Here is a 13801-nt window from a genome sequence, read left to right as displayed (position 1 = left end):
TGCATACCCAATCATATCTCCAATGGACAGCCAGAAAGCCTGTACCACCTACTTTCTAAAAAAAAAAACGTGGTGGGCACCAGGAAAGATGTTGGTGAACACCATGGCACCTATGGGCATCATATTGGGGACTCTGACTTTAGATGGTTTTGTGTTTGCATGGTTCTCCATTTCCTTTATTCTAGCCCTGTCACTTTGTTTATTGGAAAGCCTTGAACATATGAAGCTGCCTTATACTGAATCAGATCCATGGTCCATCAAAACCAATATTTTTCCACTCAGACTGGCAGCAGCTCTCCAGGGTCTCAAGCTGAGGTTTTTCATGCCTATTTGCCTGGACCCTTTTTAGTTGGAGATGCCAGGGATTGAACCTGGGATCTTCTGCTTTCCAAGCAGATGCTCTACCACTGAGCCACCATCCCTCACCTAAATGAGTTGCTTTTCATATTTCATAGTCTGTAGAGCATCTTGGTGAGAAAGGCAGACTACAAGGGAAGATAATAGTAATAAAATAGTGCTGATGATGATGATGCATAAAACACTATGTGGCAGCTAGGCCCATTTATTTCAATGGGATTCAGTCATAAAATGTTATAATCAGAGTTCACAGTTCTGTTTATAATCAAACAGATTATAAATTTAGGGATTAGATGGTAAACCTCTGGAAACCTTTGTTCCAAGTGCCAGAGTATGCCTGTAGCATCCCTGAATTTCAATAAGTGTGCACACTCTTTTGATAGGCTGCTGATAATATGAACATAAAATAATCAAGGTAGGCAAATCTGGTTCATACCCAGAATACTAAGGAGATTACATAATTATGACATTTCCCATTGATATGACTCTTCATGAGTTAAAACAGAGCACTTGCATATTGTTACTAGAATCTCTCTCTGTATTTGCCTAAAGGAGTGAGAAAACAGCAGGAAGGGGAGGGGGGAAGAGAAGACGAATCCTTTGTTTCCATTGTCTTAAACCTTAAAAGAAAGCTAAGACCTGAGGAAAATGAGTGAAAATGATGGTTATATCAAAGAGTTTGCAGAGCAGCAAAATCACTCTCTGGACTTGAGAAAGCTCTTATGTGTTTCTGAATGCACAGGCCAGCCCTTGTGATGTCTCCCAATTACTGCTACCATATGTAGGATAACATTAGATGACTGAAGAAAACAAGCTCCCAAAGGTGAAATTATCTCTCCCTACCACTACCACCCAGGAGGGCCAGTTTAGCTGTCATGAATGAGCAAATCACAATACAGATTGTCTGGCAGAGCTGCAGAAAATGCAATGGGTATCCTGGAATACTAACAAGCGAGCAGAACTAGGAGAATATAGAGTACATCTAACCGGGACGTACTCTTGCCTATTGTAAGTGTTATCTGAATAGGGAAGAGAGGGGTGAAGGTGTGCTTAAACAAGGCCTATTAGCTGTAAATAGTTCTGCCAATATCCGTCACAGTGGGAGAACTCCTCCAGCAATTTTCACGATTAATTACCGGTGGCAAGCGTATTCATAATCTGGTGTTAATTTTGCTGAGTCTGAATGAACTCTGCTCCGGCACCCTCAGATATTGTTTCCCCTGCTACCAGTAGCATGAGCTACACATTCGGGTCATGCTGTGTCAAAAGAGTGCTAATGTGTTTATATAAACACAAGAAGCACCTGCTTTTTGCCACACTTTTATAGTTAATTTCCAGCTCTCTGAACCCCTCTGGTAGGAATACGTACAATTGTTTGGGGGCAGGAACATGGAAAAGGTTGATAAAACATACTTAGGGATCTGCATTAGAGGAAATAATTTGTATAAGTATGAATTCTCATGGCCAGGGGTTAAGAAAAGATGGTCCTGGGATTGCTACTTGTGTGAAATATGGTCTTGGGACCATTATGTTCAAGAACTCCCAAAACAACAATGATTATGAATTTAAAAAATATTATGAATACAAGAGGAACCATTACACTGACAACATATAAATTATTGTAACAAATCACCATTACTTATTGTATCTAATTTTAATACAATCTATAAAGTTGAATATATTCAGGGTTGCGTTTTTTTGTTCATATTGGCAACTGTCATATAGAGTGATTGAAAGGTGAGGGTTTGTGGTTGCACCAATTGGTTATCAGTTTCTGCAAGTCAATTTCACAGCAGTTTTCAACAGACATTTCTAACACAATTTGTCAAATATTCAAGCAGCACCATCGGTGAGTTAAACGGTATTACCTGCTGAAGTATATAGTTAATACATAAATAAATAAATTTTAATACTAGGACATGTCCATCCTGGATTTAAAAAATCTACACTGCATTAAAACACATTTCTAACAGTTGTGAAGTTTGGGTCTATAAACTGCAACAAGACAAACAGGAGTTAATTGCCAACAGAACAACATTTTACAATGGATTTCTTTCATGTTTATAACTGGTAACAGTGTACTGCTACAAAGAAATTTTGCCAAGTACTTCCAAAATTGGCAGGGTTTTTAAAAATTTATTTTCAGTTATTCCCACCAGATTCTTCAAGGCTACCCAAAGGTAATATAATTAAGATGAAATCAAATCAAACTAAAAACCTTAAGCAATTATTTATTGGCTTTTTGTGATCAAATGTAGATATAATAAAGGTAAGTTTATTTGAAGTTTCTTACATATGTTGAAAAGGTAGAGACTGTTAGAATACTATGGCAAATTAAGAAAGCATGAAACCCTCTTGAAGTATTTTACTGCTTTTAGAGAGATTTGTATACATTCCTCAAAATTTCTTGGATGTTTTGTCCAGCAGATTTTCCTCAAAAAACTGATTGGGGGGTGGTGGAATTTGGCACTTTAGTGATGTGTAAACTGGATCTTTCACCCAAGATTTCTCAAGCAGAGAAAAAGAAGACTGCAGATAAATACCCCACTCTTCTCTCTGAATCAGAGACTCAGAATGGCTTACAATCGCCTATATCTTCTCCCCCCACAACAGACACTCTGTGAGATGGGTGGGGCTAAGAGGGATCTCACAGCACCTGCCCTTTCAAGGACATCTCCTATGATAGCTATGGCTAACCCAAGGTCATTCCAGCAGCTGTAAGTGGAGGAGTGGGGAATCAAACCCAGTTCTCCCAAATAAGAGTCCACACACTTAACCATTACACCAAACTGGCTCTCTAAGGGCTTGGGTGATACTGCTGAACCCCAAGGGAGTCTTTCTCCCCAGTTGCACAAATCCATTTTACCCTCCATTTCCTTCCCACAACAACCTTGTGAGGTAGATAAGCTTGAGAGAAAATGATTGATCCAAAGGCATCCAGAAAGTTTTATAGCAGAGTATAGATCACCTGTGCCCTGGTCTTCCATAGCCTAGTCAGAAATGATAATCAAATAATGAATAAAATTGGTATCCTGTCTAATAAGACCTCAAGTTGCTAGAAGTTAAACTAGGAAATCTACCACTTTTTTATTTTTTAAATTTCTCTCTTAAAAAATAATAACAGAAAAAAGAATGAGGGGAAAACCCTCAAAATCCAGCAACTAAATAGATTTTTTAAAAGGAAAAAACAGGGGGTGTATACACAAAGGTAACTAAATAACAGTGGTGGCAGATACACACATAAGTTTCTATAAATGTTTTCAAGATATCTAAATATAAGTCCATATGCAATTGTTATCTATATGCTATGTATTCACCTAAGATCCTCAAAATAACTAAGATCCTCAATCCATTGATTTACTGTGTTATAATACAAGTCTTTTAGTGCTAGTAAGGGCACAGAGGGTCCATTTCCATTGACCATCAGTTCACTTCCAAGAGATAGAAAGATAGTTTAAAAGTATATAAGCATCCTCAAAGATCAGTGAACATTCTAATACAAAACTGATATGACTAACAACTTCTTCTCAGAAAAACAAAACACACACACACACACAAATGATTGGGCATACCCAAGTGCATGTCGAAGGACCATGGCCTGTGAGTTACAATGCCAGCACTTAGACACTTCACTCAGCTAAAGAACTGCTGTGGTGTCCACTCCAGTATATCCTAAACTTTTTTTTTTTTTTGCTGAATGAGTCATAACTTAAGATCTATGGAGAGAGTAGGTGTAAACTGTGGGACCCATGTCCCATTGCTTTGGCAAAATAGGGCTCTTCATTTCATTCATTTCTGTGACTCTGTAGGTCATATTTATTGAAACTATCACTTTAAGACCATAAACATTTGAAATCATGCTACACGATTATAGTGAGCAAGGGAAAACATTTTTTCCCAAGAGATCATTAATCATATGGGATTGGGTTCTACAACTTCTTTCTACAATTAGGTTTTATTTTTATTTTGGGTCAAGGAAACTCTTTTGGAGAAGAGCTGCAGGATGCAACCCATACTTGTGAATTTTCCACTCCAAAGGTTTTTGTCTGAATAACTTTGATGCAACCCGTGGACAAAGTAAACAGATTATTATATCTGCCTTGTTCCCAGCATGATTGCAGCCTCTCTGTGTATGCCTTCCACCAGGCAAACAAACATATTGATGTCAAGCATCGAATCTGAATACAATTTTCAGTGTTAGCTGAACTGCTTGTGGAGGTTGTGCAGAAATGATTAGCTCGATTAAATATGGAGGCACTGGCACAAAGTAATGCTGATTGGTTAATAAGGATTCTCGAAGATGTAATTATGAGACTACACCTTCCCAGGTTGGGATCCATTAACTAAGAACTATGATTTTACAGAAAGAATGATGCACTCCAGGGTGGATATTGTTTGCCTCCTAACACCCACACCCACACCACCATAACTGAGACTTACGTCAATGGTACCATAACTACACCCCAGTTCAGCTTGCACTAAAAAAGCTCGTGCTTACAAATTAACTGACAACTTAGAACAAATGTGAGTCACATTCATTTCTACAATAGTGGGGAAAAATTAAAGCACAGGCCAATTTGAAGGTTCATACATACAGAAGTTTCATATGTTCTGTGGTAGTGAAACTTTCAGTCTTTAATTGGCTTCCCCTGGAGTAATCATATTGAACAAGCTGGTAGTACTCAAGGACTTGCTGCTCTGGAATGAGTGTTTTGCTTCAGAGGGCGGGACAGCACATTTGGTGAAGGCCAGGGTCTGGGAACTTAGGTCTCTGCTAAAGAGATGCAAAGCAGCAAAAAAAAAGTCCAAAAATGTGCAGGAGAAAGCATCACCCACACTATTTCAAATACATCAGCCATAAACTGGCATTCATAGCCATCAGCCATCAACCAATACAAAATTATCCCAACAGATAACTTTTCCATTGCTTGATGCTGGAAGAAGGACATTCAGCTTCAAGAGGGAATTGAATAAACATATTGAGCAGAGGTCCATCTGTGGATATTAGGCAGAAGGTATAGAGGGAACATTATGTCTGCAGCAGTGCATATCTTGCATTCTTGGTGCTTGTGGGGCAACAGCGGGATGGCTTCTGAAATTCTGAACCCATGGGTGGACCTCCTGATGGCATCTGAGTTTTGGCCATTGTGTGACACAGAGTGTTGGACTGGATGGGCCACTGGCCTGATCCAACATGGCTTCTCTTATGTTCTTATATTCTTATGAGGTCTACCCCTTTACCCCTTATACCACTATAAGACAATCACATGAATCCAAGGATATGGGAATATTAACACTGTAAGAAAAAGCCCCCCTACTTTTCATACACATGGACATCGTGATCACCAGTATGGTTGCCAGGGTGCCTGGAGTTTTAACTTGCACACATCTGCTCTAAGAAGTGGAATTTGCCCACGGTTTCTAAGGCTTATGTGGATATTATAAGCCTCAGCTTTGCAGCAGCATTCTACATCTCTGGATGAGTGTTAGCCAGAACTACAGACGAGCTTCCAGCTGCTCCTTGTGTGCTGAGTCTTGGCCACTGCAGTGGAAGAAGCCACACCGCCATGAACAGTACAGGCAAACAGTGTCCAGCCTATTTCCATGAACCAAAGGCTAACACCACCAGAATCCATCTTGTTTTCCTGACTCCATTACAGCAAAGTAAGAGACTCACGTATCCAACATCTGCTTCAACTTCTGCATAAGGCAATCAAGCTTATCTTAGGCGTGGATCCTGCCAGACCGCCTAAGCCTTTGTCTAACGGAACTCAAGACAAAGACTGGTGCCAAGAGAAGACTGAAGAAGAGGAAGACCATCTTCAGCCAGAGCCAAGTTCCTTTGTGTAAACCGGGTGTTACCTTAGGTAGCAATTTGGCCATCTATTGTCACCTTTTTAGATAAGTTTAATAATCTTAAGCACACCTCCACCCAGTAATTTCCCCCATTCTTTTCCCCAACAGTCATCCTGGAGCTTCCCCCTTGGCCCATTGCTACCTGGACAGCCAATCAGGTAACTAAGGCCAAGTCCATTCATTGGCTAGCTATGAGCATCCAATCAGGGGTTTCCAATTAACTGGCTATTGGCTACTGCACTAGTCCAGCCTTTATGGTTACTGCAGAGGCTCCCCTATTCTGAGATCATGTACCAGCTGACCACCTGTCATCCACCCCTGTATATCTCATCCCATGAGGGTCCAAGGTAGTCTATTTAACCTCTGACCCTGCTCCGCTCATGTGTGCATCTAGCAGTACCCCAGTTCCACTGTCTAGATCCATCCCCGATTCTGGCCACAGTTGAGGGTCCCATTTCTCCCATCTTCTTTCGTCGCCATTGGAGCCTTCCTAGAAGACTACGATAGGTAATTATCACTCTGTTTGTCTACCCATGTGTTGTCTCTATACCTCTCTCTATTTTTCTTAGGACTGTATGAATGATTTTATGAGTATTTTATCTTGTATGTAAGCCTATATTTTTCTGGAATAAATTTCAATTGCTTCACTTAATTAGAGTCCTTGGTAAATTTAAGCATTAATTTCTGGACGTGGAATCCTGTATACATAGGTAAAAAGATCCTGATTAAGCCAGGTGCACACCTGACAATTCCCCAACCTCAGTTTTGAGGGCATTTTGGCTTACAGATATTGGTGGAGAAAGCATTGGGCAACCCTGACTGTGTGAATACATGCGTGTCGACACGCGTGTCTTCAAACAGCCAGATGTGGGATTACACCATCCAGAACGTCTTGCTAGCTAGGCTGTTGTGTGAATGAATGAGTGATTCTTGACTTGTGTGAAAGGCTCTAGAAAGCATCTCTATATTGTGGGTTATATTGTGCTGCCACTCTATCATTCAGCACAGATTCTCCAGCCACACCAAAGCCAGAACCCTTTCAAAAGGACTGAGCCTGCCTGGGACGCAAGGGGAGAATCTCGTGAAGTCCGGCCGCCATCACAAGGCCTTCCTAAACGCATCTGTCTGGGGAGGGAGCATAAGGATAGGTCAGGACTGTTTCTGAATGGATAGGGCTACCTTCCCGCATTTTCTCTTTACTTGGAGTGCAGTGCACCATGCACATACACTTTATACGCATCCACACACATAGAAGTCCATAGAACTGGGCAGGTAATGGATCAGCTCTGGGCAGCACATAAAACAAGTCCTTAAAAATTGTGTAGGAAAAGATTCAGTTTTGAGGCACTCATTTAAGTCTCGAGGGTCCACTCTGCATGCTGCAAGCGTCCTCAGCATAGGGTAGTGAGGAAAGTCCTGGAAACAGGAGACCCAATCAATATTGGCTCCCTAGGCACCAAGCCAAGTCGTAGGCTGGTCCTTGTTAGCTTCCTAGGCACCAAAAGTTCCGGGGTCCGCAATTAGCTACCGCAAGTGACCTTAGTATCGGGCGCAAAAAAAGGTCCTAGAATGGAAACCGCTGATAGGCATCAGCCCTCCACTAGGAACCCCCTGAGGAAAAGGCATGAAAAAGCAAAAAGCGGCCAACCCACGTGTCACCATGGCGTTCCATACTAAGAAAGAACAGGAGCTTCCCAAGCTAGAGAAGTGGCTTGTGAAGAAGGGGGATAACCCTTGGAAAACGGGATCTTTCTCAAATCCCAACCCCCTCCAATTCTTTCGGGACACGTTCCAGGACCACTGTGCAACAAAAGAGATTAACCCAGGAAAGAGAGATCTCTTTGCATCGTGGGGGTTGTTCACAGCCTTGCAGCACAGCTCGGCTATGATTAAGCAGCTAAGGGAACAACTACAGCAGAAGAGCAACAGCTAGAACAGAAAGAGCAGCAGCTAGAGCAATAGTTAGGGCTAAAAGGAGCAATAGTTAGGGCTAAAAGAGCAAGCATTGGAACAAACTCTTAAATGCCATGCGGCAGAGAGAGAGCAGACTCTTGAACGCCATGCGGCGGAAAGAGAGCAGACGCTCCGGAGCTATGCGGCGGAAAAAGAGTGAATGCTCCAGATTCATGCAACAGAATTAGAGAAAACTCTTGAACGCCATGCGGCGGAGAAAGAGCAAACTCTTATACACCATGTGGCGGAAAGAGAGCAAATGCTCAAGATCCATGAAACAAAGAAAGAGCAAGCGCTCAAGGTCTATGAAGTAGAAAAAGAGCAGACGCTCCAGAGCCATGTGGCGGAAAAAGAGCAAGCGCTCAAGGTTCATGAAGCAGAGAGAGAGCAAATCCTCAAGTGTCATGAGGCAAAAATAGTACAAATGCTTGAATCTCATGAGGGAGAAAAAGAGCAACTGCATAGAGGAAATGAAGTGTATATCCAGGAAATTATGGAGGAGAATAATAACCTGGAGTGTGAGATCCAAAGCCTAAAGGAAAAGGTGGACAAGCTTAAAATTGACAAGCACACCTTAACTCTGGCACAACAAAATACACTGCCAGCCTTAAGACAGGCCCAAATGCAGGTAGCCACACTGGAGCAAGAGCTAGAGGGAAGCCAGGCACATGTTAGCAAATTAAAATATGCTGCCGAGTGCCTGGCTGAGAAGAACAGGAAGGTACGTGACGCGGTTAGTCACGGATGGTGCCAAAGGGAGATAGCTATGCTCAAAAAGAAGTTAGAAGTTAAAACAGCTGTGATTGCGACTATTTCGCCCCCTGCCCTCTATGACTTTTCATCAGACGAGGAGAGTGAGGAAGAAGTTGAGAATCACAGCGTAACAAAACCAGCCGCAGTCCATCCTGTGGTAACTAGGAAGACTACCACTAGGAAGGAGGATGGATCTGAGTCTGTAAAAGTAGTGAAGGAAACTAGAACATGGCGATTGGAGGATATCAAAATGCCATATCATTTTCTAGGACCATACACCCGAGACGCATCTATTATGTGGATGGCCAGAGCTAGAATTCACTACAGAGAAGCCTCCATAACTGAATGAAACCAGGTGTTGAGATTATGTGCCTCAGGTCCAGAACTAGCCAAAGTAAAAAATGTAATGGATCACCAGAACCCTTCTAATACCACCATCTTAGAATGGATGGCTGAGGTAATATCCTACACGTGGGATGGAGATACCATAAGGCACATCTACTACCACAATGTGCAGAGCCCAGACGAGGCCCCTGCTGCATATTTAACAAGGAAGAAATTCCTAGCAGCAGCAGCAGCTAAAGTAGTATTACCCAACAACAGTGGGGAACCAGATTATGAAAATCAAGATTTCATATCTGATGTGATCACAGGTCTCAATATACCCACTTTGGAGTTGTTAGGCATAGCAGCCATGAGAAAAACCACCTGGAAAGATCTAGAGGCTAATCTCTACCAAGTTGACAAATTTATGTTAAAAAGAGTCGAATGAAAGTTGACGATGCAAGAAGGGAAATATTTCATGAAGACTACACAGCTAGATTAAATGATTATGAGAAGGAGATAGAAAGGTTCAGGGCTGAGAATTCGGCCCATATCCAGCCATGTTGCAACAGCGGCCGTAGGCTGGGGGGGCTGCGGTTGCCTCCTTGTCAGAGGAGGAGACTGTGCTTCTTCCTGGGCATCCGGGGCTTCCTGGCGGGCAGAGCGTCGGGACTATAAGAGTCCCGGCCCCGCCCCGAACCACGCAGTTGTTTTGTGGCTCTCGGACAGGGAAGTTGCTCTCGGCTGCAGAGCGCGTCGGGCGGCCAAGAGACTCGTCGGACGTCTGGGAGGCGAGCGGCAAGGGCCTGTTTGGAGCGGCGGTTGACCTGGCGGATGTTGGGCAGCATTCGCAGCGGAGTCTGGTCCTTCTTTTGGGGCTTTAGGCCTGTTCGGGGGTGGGGTAATTTTAGCGGTTATAGCTGTCGGGCGGCCCAGTGTTGGGGTGCCTTGAGATTTTGGGATATGAATTCAACAAAGTGGCAGAGATTTTTCTGCTGGGATTACAAATGGAAAAATTTCCAAAAGAAGATAGAACTTTAATATGGTACTTGCTCTCAGCTGCTAGGACATTGTATGCGCAGCTGTGGAAGCAAGAAAAAATACCAGAGAAATGGGATTGGATTACAAAAGTTATGTCATGGAGTGAAATGGACAAATTAACAAGAAAACTAAGAGACTATGATTTGGAACTTTTTAAGTTGGAGTGGAAGAAATTCAGAAGATACGTAGAAAAAGAGTGGAAAATAAAAGGACATTGGACAATCTTTGATGATTAAGATTTTTAAAATAAGAATATAACTTTTGGGGTTTTTTTGTTTTTTCTTAATAGTTAAGGGTACCTTTAATACTTGGGGGTTTTTTTAAGAAACACTGGCAGGGGTCAAGTAACGGAGGGAGGGGTGGGGGGAAAGTAAGATATGGGGTAGAAAGATCTTTCTTTTACTTTAAGCTTTTATAAGTTGTAGATATAGTTCTGCTACCATATGTTACTAATAAAATTGTCTATATGAGACTGTGTGGGCGTGCAGGGAGGCTACCAGCCCATCTGTGAGGAGGGTACTTGGGGGCAATCTACTTGCCCTTCTCCCCACCCCCTCCTTTGCTATTGGAGAGGGGTGAATTCAATGGAGAGGGAGGCATTCTCTTTGGGTGTTAGCCTTTACTCCTCCCCCGACCCTATCAATTAATATGGGGCCAAAGAAGGGGCAGGGAGTTTCTAAGGGAAGCAGCCTGCCAAGGCACCAGGAAAGAGGGTGCAGAAGGATAATCCTGACTCTGGGGCTGAGGATTCGAAGCGCTTGTGGCTGGCAATCATTGATAAGATGGGGGCCTTAGAGCGGGAAAGGGGTTCTGCTGGGGAGTCTTCAGGGTGGACTGGGCGGCCTAGGGTCACTGGACGGTCGGGCACTATGACTTTTGAACGGGAGGTACTTGCACGGCTCTCTGCAGGATAGCAGTGGCGGCAGGGAGCAGTCTGGTGTGCAGTTCCTGGAAATGGAACCCGATGTTGAAGATGAGTTGGATGGTGGTGTAGAAGTACAAGAGCTTACAGTGGAACAGGAGCGGCCGGCCCAGTTAGCACGGTAGCGGTGGTGATGGTGCCACCCGGGTTGAGGGTAATTACTTGCAGCCACAACAGGTGCAGGCATGGCCCTGGGGTCACCCTACAACACCACTGGGTGGCGGCATGGTTAGTGGTTCTTCTCCCCTGGTGGGGCAGGGGGCGCTGTGGTCATATCCTGGAGTTTCCCGGGGTTGAGGGTAAGTATTTGCAGCCACAACAGGTGCATGCATGGCCCTGAGGTCACCCTATAACACCATTGGGTGGCAGCACGGTTAGTGGTTCTTCTCCCCTGGTGGGGCAGGGGGCACTATGGTCATATCCTGGTCAACCCGGTCCATCATGGGCAGTGGCTGGGTCTTCTCAGCAGAATATGGGTCAAGTTGGCCTAGGTGGGGGTCTCTAGTCCCAACTGGGGATTATGACACCAGCAGCTTCACAGGGTGTCTCAGGGCAGTCAGCTACTGTGGTCCTTCCATGGGGTGGACAGATGATGCTGCATCAGCAAGCGGGATGGCCCAATGGCCAGTGGACCACTTGGGGTTATTTGCCCAATCCTTATGGGTCAGTTCCATTTCAGGCCATCCCCTTTGGTGATATGGCAATGCCTTTGGGGGACCATTTGACCCCAGCTACTCATGAGAAAATTTTACGGGGCGAATACGTAGGCGTATTTAGTTTGTTATACAGGGAGCTTGAGAAGAAGGAGAAGGACGACCTCGATGAAAAAGAGAAAGAAAAGCTAAAACGTAGGAAGGTGGACAGGACCTGGGCCAACAGGTTGCCTGGTTTCCTGATTTATGCTGGGGTTATTGTGCGGACACAGCCTTTTAGGGCTGCGCCCCTATTTCAGTACTTCGATATTATCTATCGGGCGCACACTGAGTTTGTTGGTGCCGCATGGTTGCAGTACGATGAAGCCTTTCGCATGAGGGCGGCAATCAATCCAGCTCTTCCATGGAACCAGATAAACCAACAGCTGTGGCTCCCGCTGATGTCCCCAGCTAAACCCAATGTTGGTGATCGGGCCGACAGCAGTCACATTGTGCAGAAACGGCAGAGCACGCCAGGAGCCCCCACTGTGGCGGGCCAGTCGGTTCAACCCCGACTGTTATGTTGGGAGTTTATATCCCAGGGGGTTTGCTCGAGGAAAGCATGTAAGTTCAAGCATGAGTGCCCGTTGTGCGGGGGTCGCATGCTTTTTCATCCTGCACAAAAGCCAAAACCAGAAGCAGTGCCAAGCGAGCTGGGGGCAGGGGTAACCTTTCACAACCTGGTAAAGGGTCCCAGCCCCATTCGGGTGAAAGCACTTAGGGAGTTATTGAGGGGGTATCCTTTAGTGGCGGACGGTACCTATCTGTTGGAGGGTTTTACCCATGGGTTCCGGATCCCATTTCAGGGTACTCAGGCACCTAGTGTGGCGTCCAATCTTGTTCAGTTAGGAGCATGGAGCAGGTGGTCCGGGAAAAAATTGCCAAGGAGTGTAGGGAAAGTCGGGTGATTGGCCCCTTCGATGCCTCTCCGGTGCCTAACTTGAAAGTGTCGCCCCTAGGGGTGGTGCCGAAGAAGGCATCTGGGGAGTATCGCCTCATTCACCACCTTTCATACCTTTCACACCTTTCATGGCTCGGGAAATGTTGCCATCCCTGACCAACTTTGTTTGGTGCGATACACCTTCTTTGACCAGGCAGTCAAAGTGGTGCACGGGTGTGGTAGGGGTGCTGAAATGGCAAAATGCAACATTAAGTCGGCATTTTGCTTATTACCTGTCCACCCCAGGGATTTTGAGTTGTTGCGGTTTATGTTTGACGGTAAATATTTCATGGACCATGCCCTGCCAATGGGTTGCTCAATTTCTTGTGCAGCCTTTGAGCGTTTCAGTTCCTTTTTGGAATGGGTGCTTCAGGTTAAGTTGGGGTTGACCGAGACGGTTCATTACCTTGACGATTTTCTTTTCGTGGGCCCAGAGGGCTCTGGGTAATGCACCAGATTAATGGAGGCATTTGTTCAACTGGCAGCGGAGCTTGGGGTTCCGTTGGCGCACGAAAAGACTGAGGGCCCGTCATCAGTTTTGACATTTTTGGCCATCGAGTTGGACACCTGTAGGCAAGCGTCACGGCTTCCTGAGGACAAGGTCCAGGGTCCAAGGGCACGAATTGCATCATTTATGGGACAGAAGAAGGTGTCTCTGCTCGAGCTACATCAGCTTGTTGGGCATTTGAATTTTGCATGTAGGGTAGTTGCCCCAGGAAGGGCTTTCCTTAGGCGACTATGCAATGCGATGGGTTCCCTCTGTTCGCCTCATCATAGAATGAGGATAACTGCGGGCATGCGGAGGGACCTGGAGGTTTGGGGAATATTTTTGGTATCATTCAATGGGATCTCCTTTTGGAGAGAGGACATGCGTATCGAAGCTGACCTCCAAATAAATTCTGATGCAGCTGGTTCCATTGCATTTGGGGTGTTTTTAAGGGGGCATTGGTGTGCTGAAAGGTG

At 44.7% G+C, this 13801-nt stretch overlaps 1 non-coding gene across 1 annotated transcript; it reads right to left on the bottom strand.

Annotated features, from left to right (window-relative positions):
• Positions 1–350: 350 nt before the first annotated feature.
• On the bottom strand, positions 351–423 carry TRNAS-GGA (transfer RNA serine (anticodon GGA)). Its single transcript has one exon. It is a non-coding gene; the product is annotated as a tRNA-Ser (tRNA).
• Between the last annotated feature and the right edge of the window lie 13378 nt (positions 424–13801).

Source organism: Heteronotia binoei, chromosome 4 (assembly GCF_032191835.1).
Source record: "Heteronotia binoei isolate CCM8104 ecotype False Entrance Well chromosome 4, APGP_CSIRO_Hbin_v1, whole genome shotgun sequence".
NCBI lineage: Eukaryota > Metazoa > Chordata > Lepidosauria > Squamata > Gekkonidae > Heteronotia > Heteronotia binoei.
Note: the sequence above shows the minus strand (reverse complement) of the source record. Positions and strands in the feature narration are given on the sequence as shown.